The sequence below is a fragment of the Halictus rubicundus genome, chromosome 5 (genome assembly GCF_050948215.1).
Source record: "Halictus rubicundus isolate RS-2024b chromosome 5, iyHalRubi1_principal, whole genome shotgun sequence".
In the NCBI taxonomy this organism is placed as follows: Eukaryota; Metazoa; Arthropoda; class Insecta; order Hymenoptera; family Halictidae; genus Halictus; species Halictus rubicundus.
Window position 1 is genome coordinate 1,547,551 of NC_135153.1, and position 13,163 is coordinate 1,560,713.

The 13,163-nt window shown below is 38.8% G+C and overlaps 1 protein-coding gene across 7 annotated transcripts in view; it reads right to left on the reverse strand.

The window, feature by feature from the left end:
* Positions 1–13,163, reverse strand: part of Unc-13 (unc-13) — a 628,091-nt gene that overhangs the window by 37,316 nt on the left and 577,612 nt on the right. The window lies entirely within an intron of this gene.

Here is a 13,163-nt window from a genome sequence, read left to right on the forward strand (position 1 = left end):
CTCGAGGTAAGTTCACCGTTTAATGACCACCGCCCGTAAAATAAAACTGTTCGTTTTAGCGCAGATCAGCTCTTCGCCGCATCGGAATGATCAATTAACGTTGCTAAAGGAAGATTTTCCACTTCGCGGATTTTATCTTGCTGATGTCTGTCGCAGTAATTTCATACCTGCACCGAACAAAGGGGACCGGATGCTATCTAATAAAATGTCAAAAATGAAATGTTCGTTCAAGCATGTATTGGGTTGTCCGGAAAGTTCGTGCCGATTTTTAAGGGAAACTAAAACGCAGTACATTTAAATTTCGATATACATTTATTGAATTCTTGTAAGTGCTATTTTGTTCCATAATCTTTGTTCATCTTTCACGCAACTTGCGTTTTTCGGCGAAAAACTTTTAAATATGACTATTTATGTCGAGCAAAGAGTTAAAGTTTTTGTCATTATGGAAATTTTGTATTGACCTAAAGAGATGAAAATCTGAGGGTGTAATGTCTGGTTAATAGGGTGAATGGGGTTGCACATCCCAACCAAGCTCCAACAGCTTTTGGAAGAAAAAAGCATCAAGTGCCAATCACTCCGTTCCTTCCATATTTAAGAGCGTATAAAACTAACAAAAATTAATGTATCCTAATCAAACATTTTTTCTAAAAATGCCTGAAAGATCACCTGTTTAGACTATGTACACATACCATTTGTTTTCAATCATTCTGACATATCCTAATGCCACCTACAGAAAAACGGCACGAACTTTCCGGACAACCCAATACATACAGTCACATAATTTTTTTCTCTAAATAAACTAAACGAAGGTTACTACATGACGTGTAATGAAAATTTCGGTATAAGGGTGGCTAGAAGGGTAGTTTCCCATCCCAGCAAAAAAAAGCACCAAAATCGTAATCTGTGATTCCAAAAACCCTGGAAATTGTTCTGCTTAATTAGAAATATGTAATTAAGTGATTTCTGATGTTGGTCCGAGTTTCTACGATTTCGGACCACTGTGTCGCCGACCAGATTGTCGATAAGAAACCGCAGATATAAATTTTCGTTTACTTCGCGAAACGTTCGGCCGAAGTTCCACGGATATTCAAGTTCCGCCGTCCTTATTGGACTTCCGTGTTCTCGAGGGGCCGTTCGTTTTTGTCCGGCTACTTTTTTATTTAAGTTCACTCGGGCCGCGCTCCCCGTACGCGCACGAAGACTCTGAATAGACCGGAAGCGTGCCGGGAAACTTAGAAACAAGGAGAAGTTGCCTAATGCGAAACGCTCCCTTTCCGGTCACCTCTTTTTTCTTCCTGGCCTATTTACTTATCCTCGTCTCGCTGCCCGCACATCTTCCCCTGCCTTTTACCCCCAACCGCTTCGACCGCGCTGCCTCTGCTTTCAGTCGCCTCGAAACCCCCGAGGAAGACCGGCATCACTCATTTTTTTTTCCCCCGATGCAAAAACTTCTCGTGCGAGTTCATCTGCTTAATTCGTTACGTTCCGCCCCGCGGCCGATTTTCAGCTTACTTTTCACCACCGGAGTTTCCCCCTCTTTTCCTTTGCGGCGCTGCAACCTTTTCAGAGATCTCCGCAAACCGCCACACAGTGGTGCCAAGGCGGCAAAAAATCCTTTTTATAAATTTTCGATTTTTATAAAAGAAAAAATTATTTTTCTATAGCCTAATAGTGCGTGCATGATGTGCCAAAGTCAGATTTTTGAAAAAAATTTTTTTACGGAGATATACGCATGGTAAATAACCATTTCCTCGCTCCTGGGAATTCATCAGTTTTCAGTGCGATAGTTATGTAATTACTCCGCTTTTAATTGAATACTTAGGGGTCTACAAATCGTATGGGTTATTGCAAATGCGCATAGGTTGTCGGGTTCTTCGTCGGGACTCTTTGACGACTAAAAATCACTTTTGGCACTAAACCCAATTTTATTTAAAGAGCGATTTTTCAAAAATTTAGAGGAATAATATATTTACTAAGCTGAATGTGCTTCTAGAAGTTGTTAAATTTGTAAATATATTAAAAAAATAGTAAAAAAAGCTATTAAATAAAGAAAAAGTATGGTACATTATGCACCATAAAAAAAGATTACTTGTTAATATTCTACACCCCAAATATCACTTCGATATCTTTAATAGTTTAGAAGTTATAGCGAAATGTCACTAAATTTCGCGTTTTACACCACTGTGTGCCGCCTCCTCCTCAATGGACGACGATTCTTTCAATTTTACTCGTCGAAGCCGATAAATATTTCTATTCGTTTAATCACTAGGCGTGGCAAATTTCTCTGGCCCGCAATATTAACCTTTAACGGACCAATGCCGCCATACAAGCAGCATGACACTTTTACTTACTGGGTCCAATGCCGCGTATATGGCGGCAAAAATAAAAAAAAAATAAAATATAAATATGTATAAAATAGAATATAAATATATACAAAATAAAATATAAATATTTTCCTTTCTATACTTGATATAAAAATGTTGAGTCCACAGTTTCTCTTCGTATGAAAAATAGCTTGGACCTGGTGGGAAGTAAACTTGAAATACTTCCGGACCGTTAAGGGTTAACTCCCTGTCGCATGATTTAGTTCGTAAACAAACCAACACCGATCCTTCTGTTCATAATTTTCCAGTGACAATCTTCTACACGATAACTGTCACAATATCCTACACGATAAGTGTGAAACAAAGAACATAACGTTCCGTTATCGAATAAACCATCGTTTGTAGCAGAAACGAACTCGCCTAACCGCAATTTGCCATGCAAATTTCGTTCCGCGAGACTCGGTAACAGTTCACTCAAGAACATTTTTTCTCGTTCGTTTTACAGCCGGCGAAGCGCTATTTCCCGGCAAGCGTTCGTTCCATTTTTCATTGCGGACGTTCCGCGTTCCCGCGGAGACCCCTGCGGCCAAATGTTTTTAGCGGAGAAAAAAATTATGGGAGGCCGACTCGCGCGGCAGATCAAAGCGTGTTCGCGAATTTAGCCTTACGTCACGGACGAAAGTTCAGCTCGCACGTTGGATCTTTCGTTCCAAGCTTTTCCGTGTGTCTGTTCTGCGGCTGAAAGGGGAGGCGTTTATCGCAACTCGCATTCGCGTCTGTGTTTATCCTCGCCGCTCTCTTTTTCTTTCTATGTGTTTGCACTTGCTAGTCGCAGCCGGCGCGGCGCGCGACGACTCCATTTTCTTTCCTACTTCTCCGCCTCGGAGTCCTGGAAATGGCGGAGGAACGAACTTTCTAGTTCTAGCTCGTAGCCGAGCGCCTTCGAACGTGCAGTCCAACGCCGACGCGAAATCGAATTAGCAGCAGCGTTGATTCCGGTCGTTGAATACGTTTAAACTTTTATTCTTCTCGGCTCTTCGCTCGCCTTTGGCTTTTCCCTTCGAAAGGAGCTGTACCGAAGGCAAATCAAATTAGGTGATAGGTGGAGTACGAAATACTGTTAAATCGACGTCCTTCGGTCGAGTCTTCTATTGATACAACGATGTTTCACCATTTCTCGATAGTCCGAGACAGCGGCGGATCTAGACACGCGATTCACGGGCTGCAGCCCAGAGCCCCACTCGCCGGTCAAAAAGTAAAAATAAAAACATTTTCAATTGAGAAAGAAAAAATAAATTATACAAAAATGTTTAGTACTTCAGTTAATTTGGGTTAGTTGGGGGTAGGCCCCCAGCGGTGTTAGCCCAGGAACCCTTTCGAGGTAAGAAAATAACCCCTTCGGTCAAAGGGGTAAAGAAAATAAAAACAATTTAAATTAAAAGCTTAAGAAAAAATAAATTATACAAAAACTTTTAGTACTACACTTAATTTGAGTTAGTTTGGGGTAGGCCCCCAAACAGTGTTAGCCCAGGGCTCCCTTCGCGGTAAAAAAATGACCACTTCGGTCAAAGGGGTACAGAAAATAAAGATAAAAACAATTTAAATTAAAAAAGAAAAAATAAATTATACGAAAATTTTTCGTACTCGAGTTAATTTGGGTCAATTGAGTAGTGACAGTGTTAGTCCAGGACCCCAAAATTAACGGTCCGCCGCTGGTCTGAGACGTTTTGGTATTGCATCTTCCCCTGGCTGCGATAGAAGTTCGAGATTCTTGTAATTGAAAATCCTTGCTCCGAAGCTCTCGTCAGTTTTCTCAGCTTCCGAATGGAGCTTTCACCGATGTGCAATAAGAAAAACAGTTTCCAATTACTAGACCCGAAGTTTCTCGATAAACTTTAATTAAACCCATCATGAATCAGTGTTTTGCCTTTAACGAAATGGACACCTAATCGTCGAATTCACGTCTTTTCATTACGAAGCGTTGTGCAAACATTTATAGACAAATATTGAAAATAAAAATATAATAATATATATTTATTCGTGTATTCTTTTTTAAATATTTTTGCATAACTTTATTTTGTTCGGTACGCCCAGTTTTCCGATCTATTTGGAATGTTCCCAATAACGTCTTGTTTCGATTTCATTCGACATCGCTACCGAAGCAATACGCCTCGACGAAAACAAATACGTAAAGCCAATTTTGCGCTTAAAAATGGTGTAAATAAAACATGAGCATACCTAAATACCAATTAATAATAGCAAATTCGACAATTTGCATGAAATTGTATAAACGGTTATCTTTGTTTTATTATTCTGAAGACTAAAGATAAGGTAATGACTCCCAGCACGGTTTCGCACGCACGAAATATTGGCTAGTTTCTAATATTGCTACAAAGCAAAAGAGTTTAATTGTTAACACATTGTATAAAAACAGATAGAACAAACAAAAAAAGTTTCGTGACGTATAGTGTAGTTGACACATTATAGTGTTTTATTGATATTCACTGAGTTTTATTGACATTACAGTGTTATGACACATAACCACTTTTCCTTAGTCACGAGAAAAAGACAACGGGAATTTCCATAAAGATCCATAGTTATAAGTTCTCCCTATTTGCGATTCAATGAGTCCCGGAACAGGACACACTTATCTCGTGCTCGCAGAATATCTTTGAGACAGGTATCGCCGAAGAGGATTCGATACCGGAAGAGGCAAATGGCGGAATATCTACGAGAAAACGAGCGCGTCGCAGTGCTGATGTATCTGGGAGAGCCCCCGAAAAGCCCGAAGCAGCTGCACGAGCTGGCGACCGATGTCTGCACGGTAGAACAGAATGCCGGGAAATTCCGTAAAGATTCGATTTCCTCGCGGCGGCGTTCTCACGGGAATTTGCGACGAACGAAATCCGCGGGAGTGGTTCCGCCACCGACGTCTGCGTCCCAAAACGCGCGAATTTTACGCCGAAGACATGCACGTCAACACGGGAAACGTTCTTCGCGCGACACGGACCGAAAAAGTTGCAGCCCTGATCTGCCGGCTGACAGAACGGAAACCAGTTTTGAACGTGGAACGGGCCAGCGCGCGCGCTAATTCGATTTCGAAGTGAGAGAAGCGCGTTCAGAGAGGCACACCAAGCCAGAACGATTTTTGAAACGCTATCCTACGTATTTATGTCGGATGAGTCCAGTGATTTCTCCATATATGTCGTCAATGCCTCGATGATAAACGTCGCGGAATTATCCCCACTACCGCGGGCTATACCCCGTGAGAGCCGATGAACCGAGGCCTCTAGAGCTTCGTTGTCCTTTTCTACATTCGGCGTGGATCAAAGAATCTCCTGGCCGATATATGTCCCTAGCTGGACCCGTGCTTTGGACAAATATCGAGGAAACACTGTACTGAGATTTCGAAGATCCATCCATGGGGAATCGTTCAACGAATTTATTTCTTTGCACATATGCTATAATAAAAATGTATTATATATTAAATAATAATATAAAAAAAATAAATAAATAAATAATATAAGAAATAATATAAATAAAAATAATAATATATTAAAAATTTCTTGTTGTTTTGATGAAGTAACGTGGGATAATCATTTTTGTTCTCCTGGGCGATATTTGTCACTGGCTAGACCCGTGTTCTGGACATATATCGAGTAAACAATGTAAATGGTATGATTAATGGTAGGCCGGTAATTAAATAAATCTAGAGATTTTGAGGCTATTAAAACATTGATCAAGAGGATAAACAATATACTTGGGGTTCGTGGTTTCCATCGTTTAATGCGCAGAGTTTGCGGAAGTTCAATTGGAAGTTACAGGCGCTATTTCCGTTCTATTACAACTTCGATATGGTACATAGGATGCAGCCGAATTCGGTGGTCTGATTAATCATTAATGTTGTTCCCCTGAGAATTTACCGCAATCTGGCAGGAGCAACTTTAGATAAGATTTCATTAGTAAGCTGCAGTATATATGTCCACTCGCATACTCAAGCTGATTTAATCATTTTAACAATGTATGGAATTCGTCCTCGCTATTAATTAAATTTATTAATTAGTCATTAATATTGTCCTCCTGAGAATTTATCGCAATCTGGCAGGAGCAACTTTAGATAAGATTTCATTACCAAGCTGCAATATTTATTACTCGCATACGCAAGCGAATTTAATCGTTTCAACAATGTATGGAATTAATCCTCACTATTCATCAATAAACAATAAATAACCGATTGTGATCTATAATTTGAATTAAAATATAATTTAAATCAATACACATATTTTTAATATATTCTATATTTTATTATATATTATATTTTAAGTTTAATAACCAAAACTACGTATTTTTTCATCCACGATAAATGCAATGTCAATATTAATAATTTTATGCGTTCATTTAATTCCCATTGACATTTATTAATTAATCTATTTATTAATTTTAAATAATTCTATCTGCAAGAGGCGTCAACGTCAAATAGTAATGAACGAGCTTACGTTTGTTTGTCAATTGAGACACTTACAGTGGACCCAAAAAGTATTTGAACAATAAACTTCTGATTTATTTATATCTGATTTATCTACATAGAATTGATATCTAAACTGTGATCGTTCCGTTCAAAAATATGATCTGAATGACCGAAAAAACTTGTGAAGGTATTATTAAGGTTACTGTTAAAAAATACAATTAAAAAAATCGCCCCCCCCCCCTCCTCCAAATGAGACTGCCGGTTTAAGGCAAACGAGAAGCCGACAAAAGTCGCGGCTGATTCGGCACGCAGCGATACAAGAAATTGAGTTAATCGGACCACAAGGCGGATCGCAAAGTGGTTGGGATCGATTCGTCCGCGAGGAGCAACGGCCAATTAAGCAGAGGGGGGCCGAGTGCGAATTCGTGTTCGCAGATTTCGCGGAATCGAAAGACGAAAGAACGAGGGGGGCGGCGACGCGACGGTGCAAGGGAAAGCCTTGGCTCCGCCGACACACCGGGTGCACACTCATTGCACACAGGTGAACCGGCCCGCAAGGACTGTGTACAGTGCACGTGTGCGCCTGCAGCAGCGGCTGCACTTCCCTGTACGTTGAACTATCGATCGTTTCGGGGCGGACAGCGCACGGACGTGAATTTCCCCGAAATCCTGGCCGAAAGTCGAACTCAAAAAAGGCTCCCTCGAATTTATACGTTCTAATTCATTTAGGAATGTCTAACCCAAGGGAACGTTCTGTGTTTGTTATGCCAACTTTCGAAGCTTTTAGATAATAGATGGCGACACTTATCGGACAAAAATTTGAGGTTATGTAGAGGAGGAGTTTTGAGGTTATGTATCCTACTGTATTAATTTATTCACTACATATTGTGTGAATTGTCTTTGCATTGCAGTTAACCACAAGAACCTGTGAGAAAGATGGTTCGACAAATTTTCGGGGTGCCCATAATCTGATGTCACCAATTTTCTTACAGGTGGAGGCGTCAAGGAGATACGAAGGTCAACTCTGTTTATTAAAATTGAGCAGTGTGTCTTTTCATTTACATTCTGATAGTGTGTTTCAAGACGAATATGACGACCCATTATGAAGGTCATTCGAGGTCACCCAAGGTCAATTGCAATAGCAAATAAATGCAAAAAAAGCTGAAAGCTTCCGATTCAAGCTGCAGTGAATATCTTTTGAAGATTTTTTGGTTTTGGGAGTTATTGTTATTTTTGAATGGGCGATCCACTTTGATGTTCACCGCGAAACCTCGCTCCTTTTTCAGAAACGCTTTGTTGTAATTCACTGGTTTTTTGCAGCGACTCTCGTTTCGTTCGGACGGCTCTCCGGTTGCATTCAGATGCAGCTTTGCTAAAACTCTCGAGTATTCGTTTACGGCTGATCGTGCTCGATTGTGCATAATCGAGACCGGTCATCGACGTGTCTACCCAATTTGGCCGAGAGCCGGCGGCACTTCAGTTTGTTCGTCGGGTTGGCGAAAGCTCTTTCGTTTCGCGATTTTCGGCTCAATGGAACCTTGTGTGCACGGAAAAAGAAACTGCAAGCTCTGCGTCGCACCGTTTGTTCTATCGGAGAACGGTCGTGCTAACTGAGATTCGTTGTTCGCCGTTAAACTGTGCAGTTGAATCACCATTTCCGTTTATTTTTATCATCGAAAAATTAAGTTGATTAAGAATCAGCAAGCAATAAAGTTGCAACCGCCCCTTAATGTGCAGGCGTTAATTATTACCACTAAACCTACCGAGCACAAAACATATTGAGTTGTCCGGAAAGTTCGTGCCGTTTTTCTGTAGGTGGCATTAGGATATGTCAGAATGATTGAAAAAAAGATGGTATGTGTACATAGTCTAAAAAGGTGATCTTTCAGGCATTTTTAGAAAAAAGTTTGATTAGGATACGTTAATTTTTGTTAGTTTTATACGCTCTTAACTATGGAAGGAAACGGAGTGAATTATTATTTGATGCTTTTTTCTTCGAAAAGCTGTTGGAGCTTGGTTGGGATGTGCTACCCCATTCACCCTATTAACCAGTCATTACACCCTCAGATTTTCATCTCTTTAGGTCAATATATAATTCCCGTAATGACAAAAACTCTTTGGTCGACATAAAAAATCATATTATTAGAAAAACGAAAGATTATGGAACAAAATGGCACTTATAATAATTCAATAAATGTATATCGAAATTTAAATGTACTGCGTTTGAGTTCCTCTTAAAAATCTGCACGAACTTTCCGGACATCCCAATATAAAAGTGAAACATCTTATAGGAGGGAAAAGATTGAATTTACTTAAACGTTGTACGATTTACATTATAATGTGTGGTTAAATAAACAAGTCAATTCAGTAATTTCCTATGAAAACCTTTTTATAATTTCAATAATTGTGAAATAGAAAACCTGTCATTTTGACCGTGGTAGGTTTAGTGTTAATTGCCTTTCTGTCTCCATTTTCCTAAAATAATATAATCGTATACAGGGTAATCCTTTTAAGTAAGGTCACTCAAAATATCTCGCGTGTTGTGACGATGCAAAAAATATTTTTTGCGTGAAAAATGACCTTCGAAAATAAATATTCTTGCCGTACGTTGGTCCTTCGATACCATTCGCAGTAAAAAATATTTTCTTTGAGTAAAAACGTTTTGAAAAAGTAAAATTGTCATTTATCATTCATATCCATAACTGACACATATTTTTAGTTTCAGTATTATATAAACTTTAATGGACGATTAAAATTACGTGCTGCCTAAAATACTAGTTTCATATTATTCACAAAAATAATAATATTAATAGGAATAAAAATTCCTGTGAAAAAATACCTCATTGGTGGTTTCGCTTTTGTTTCGAGAAACCTATTAAATATTATTATATTTCTGAAAAGCGTTCTTTTAAATATTTATGTTTCAAGTCCTTGCCGAATAATTCACCGAATTCCAAAGCACACATATCGAAATAGCTTTCCATATTAGCCTGTCTGTTTTCATTTTTCATTCGAGTTTAAAGCCGTTGGAAATCCGCCTTTTTACATATCCGGAGTAGTCGCATGCCATGGAAGCTATCCGTTTTTCAATAAAACGATACAGCCGGCACAGCGCTCGACGTTCCGACGGATTCCGTCGAATACGCTCGGTAACTTCTTCTCCAAAGCGGAAAACGGACAATAACGATGTCGGATACCGGATTAGGCACGGATGATCAAACGTCTCTGAAACAGTACAGGGCTCTGCAGAGTGTTTTCAACGATCGGCCAGCGAAACACGAGAGATTCTTATTTCAAAGCAAAACCCGGCGACCTCGTGTTTCTCACGAATTTTCATTAAATTTCTTTTCCGCTGGCTCGACGGTAATAAAACCGTTCGCGTAACAACCTATCGAACGAAACCGCCGCGGATTCGTTGAAAATGTCAGAAATGACTTTCACGACGTATAACCTCATTTGTAAATTGTTATTATCCCCGCCCCCCAATCCCCACCCCCTGCGTTTTATCGGATCGCTGTCGGGATGCTTGTTGAATCCGATCGGGAAATGATTTCGTAAGTTTCGTTTGGCTCGGCGTGTTTCGTCGCGATTGCTTTTCGGGCTTCAATAATTTTCCCGCAATCGATTTTTTTGTCATCGGCCGGAGAGGAGCTCGCGGAAACATATAACTGTTTCGCGGACTCGCCGCGCCGGCCACGCGAACAACCATTTTCGCAGACGTAGAAATCGGCAATCACTCTGGCGCGAGTTCCGGCGGCCATTTTACTTTTCAACCGATTGTTTCGCAAACTGATAATGGATTTCGCTCGGCGTTATATATTTTTCCATATCCGTGAAACGGTCCACCCCTACCCTCGCGCACCTGCATAACTACGTGTTTCCATTCTCTTCGGTTTTGCTAAAAATTCTAAAAACTTCGATGGTCAATCGAAAACCGTTAACACTCGTTCGAACGGAACGATCGATATTTTTCGAGTGAACAATCCCATGATACGCCACTTCGTCATTTCAAGCCATTCGATTAGCGCAGTTTTGACCTAGATTAATGCTAGATTGTTTAAAAAAAAGAACTTCCGTTTGTTTGTTCCCTTTCTTAAACAGTTTTAACAGGAGGAGAACACGGTATTTCTTTTCGTACAGTGATTGACAAATAGTGCCTAGTAATTGTAAAATGTTACTCTTCTTTAACAATTAGTTTTTTAAAAAGTCAAAAATGTATCAAAAAAGTATTGGCAGACTCGCTGCAGACTCGTGTCCGATACAGAACTGAAAGGACATTAGAAGAATTGTAGGTTACTCTTCCCTTATTGTCAACTTTTCAAGATCATTAAAAGAGAATATTTTTTGCTTTAATCCTCGGACTCTTATAATTCGTATTTTGTTTTGTTTTTAATAATAAAGTTTCCGTTCTATAAATAATATTAATTTATTCTTAATAATGAACTATTAAGGAAACTAGATTGTATCAATATGCTAACTTTGTATTGCTAAATCTTTTCGTATACCAATACAGTGATTTCTCTGCATATGTCGCCAAGGCCTGGATGATAAATGTCTCGTTTTGTTGACATATATCGAGAATTCACTCTATTACTTTGATCCATTTTAATTATCCAAACTAGAAGGTTAAAAGGGATCGCAGTACTGCGTCAATTATTTTGCATTTTAGAATTGGGAATCCGCTTTATTCGAATATATCAGAATGAATGTCTGGCCACGGACTAGTGTCACTCGTGTGTGACCGACGTGACTGTGAACCTGTTAAAGGAATAATTGAGTGCGGTTTAAATATAGTCGCAAAAGGGGTGGAAGTTGGCAGAAAAATTAGATCGCCAATACGACTGGCGAACGTTTCATCGTTAGAGTTTCAGAGTCCGTACGTTCGAATCCAGAGTACACGAGCTGAAGAGCTAACGGAATATATTAAAGTTCGATACTAGAATAATAATAATTATTATCATAATAATACGGTACTCACAACAGTAAATAATACAAGAAGTTTGCGTCTGATCCAGTCGAAATTCGTGCGCAGAAAGATACGAAATCTTTCGAAACGTGAATTTGTGCCTTATTGAAAAGTAAAGAATTGTTGTTCTTTCGACGGCCGGAAAAATCAGACTTCCGGTTGCCATGCGCGCTTGACAGATGTCAAAAGTCGTTTAATAATATAATAGGAATCAATATGAACAATAATATCTTGAAATTGTTGTGCGCGTTTGGTAAACAAATCGACTTTGATGAATTAAATTCGAAATTAAATATGAAAAATTATATTATTTATGGCGAGATCGTTTACAAGTTGAATGCGTCAAATCTTACAAAAACGTGTATTAAAAATCAAATAGTTTCTTCACGCGAACCAGTAATATAGAAACATACAATTTCCCCTGTGTAAAATGAAGCTATTCACACTAGTAATAAACTTAAATCGATTTTTGATTAAAGAGGAATTCTAACGTAAGAAGTATTAGAGTTGAGAAATAGTTGAAAAGATACAGTAGACTATCATACAACGCGATAGAAAAAAAAAACAGTTTAAAAAAACTATGTATGTATCTAACGACAGTAAGTGTACAAAAAAAAAAATTGTTTACTCTGTTCACCTGACACATCTTCGTTACTTTAAACAATACGCGAAAATGTTTCGAATAAAAGTTATAGGATTTAAAGAAACTAATAATAAAGCAATATCAGTTTTTTGAGAAGTGGACGCGTAAAGTAGACACAAAGGTTACGTTCATTTTTTTTATATAAAATGACTAATTTTTTATGATTGATTTCGATGGAATGGCAAATTCTGAATAAAAAAGTACTGAAGTACATTCGTCCTAAACCTTACCGTTTCTGCAATAATTTGACTTTATTCTTTTCATTTGTGTCTGATCATTACCTGCCAATTCTACTTCCTGCATATACTAAAGCGCGGGAACCTGGCGGATTTTCAAAGTCGATTTTCTCGGAAACGAAGCGCCAAATGAAAAAAATTTATTCCATATTTTCGAGTTATACTCTTACGTACAAACACCTCCTTGACTATCATCAACACCGGGACACTCTACGTATAATTCTTGTCCACATTTTGATTGCGTTATACGGGTCTGCTGTATGCACAGGGTGGATGGAAATTATATGTCGCGATTAATACAGTGGTATTCTTCACCTTGGATCAGTAGAGATTCGTTAAAAAAACTTACCGCAAAATTGACCTTGAGCATAATCTTCAAGGTTAAATTTTTTTACGAAATAATGTACGAAACTTTAAGTAGACACGAGACCCATGGTTTCTTCGACAATTCTGTTCCTCGTGACGAGTACTAAACGATGCAATAGAAACAAAATTTAACCTTGAAAATCATGTTCAAGGTCAATTT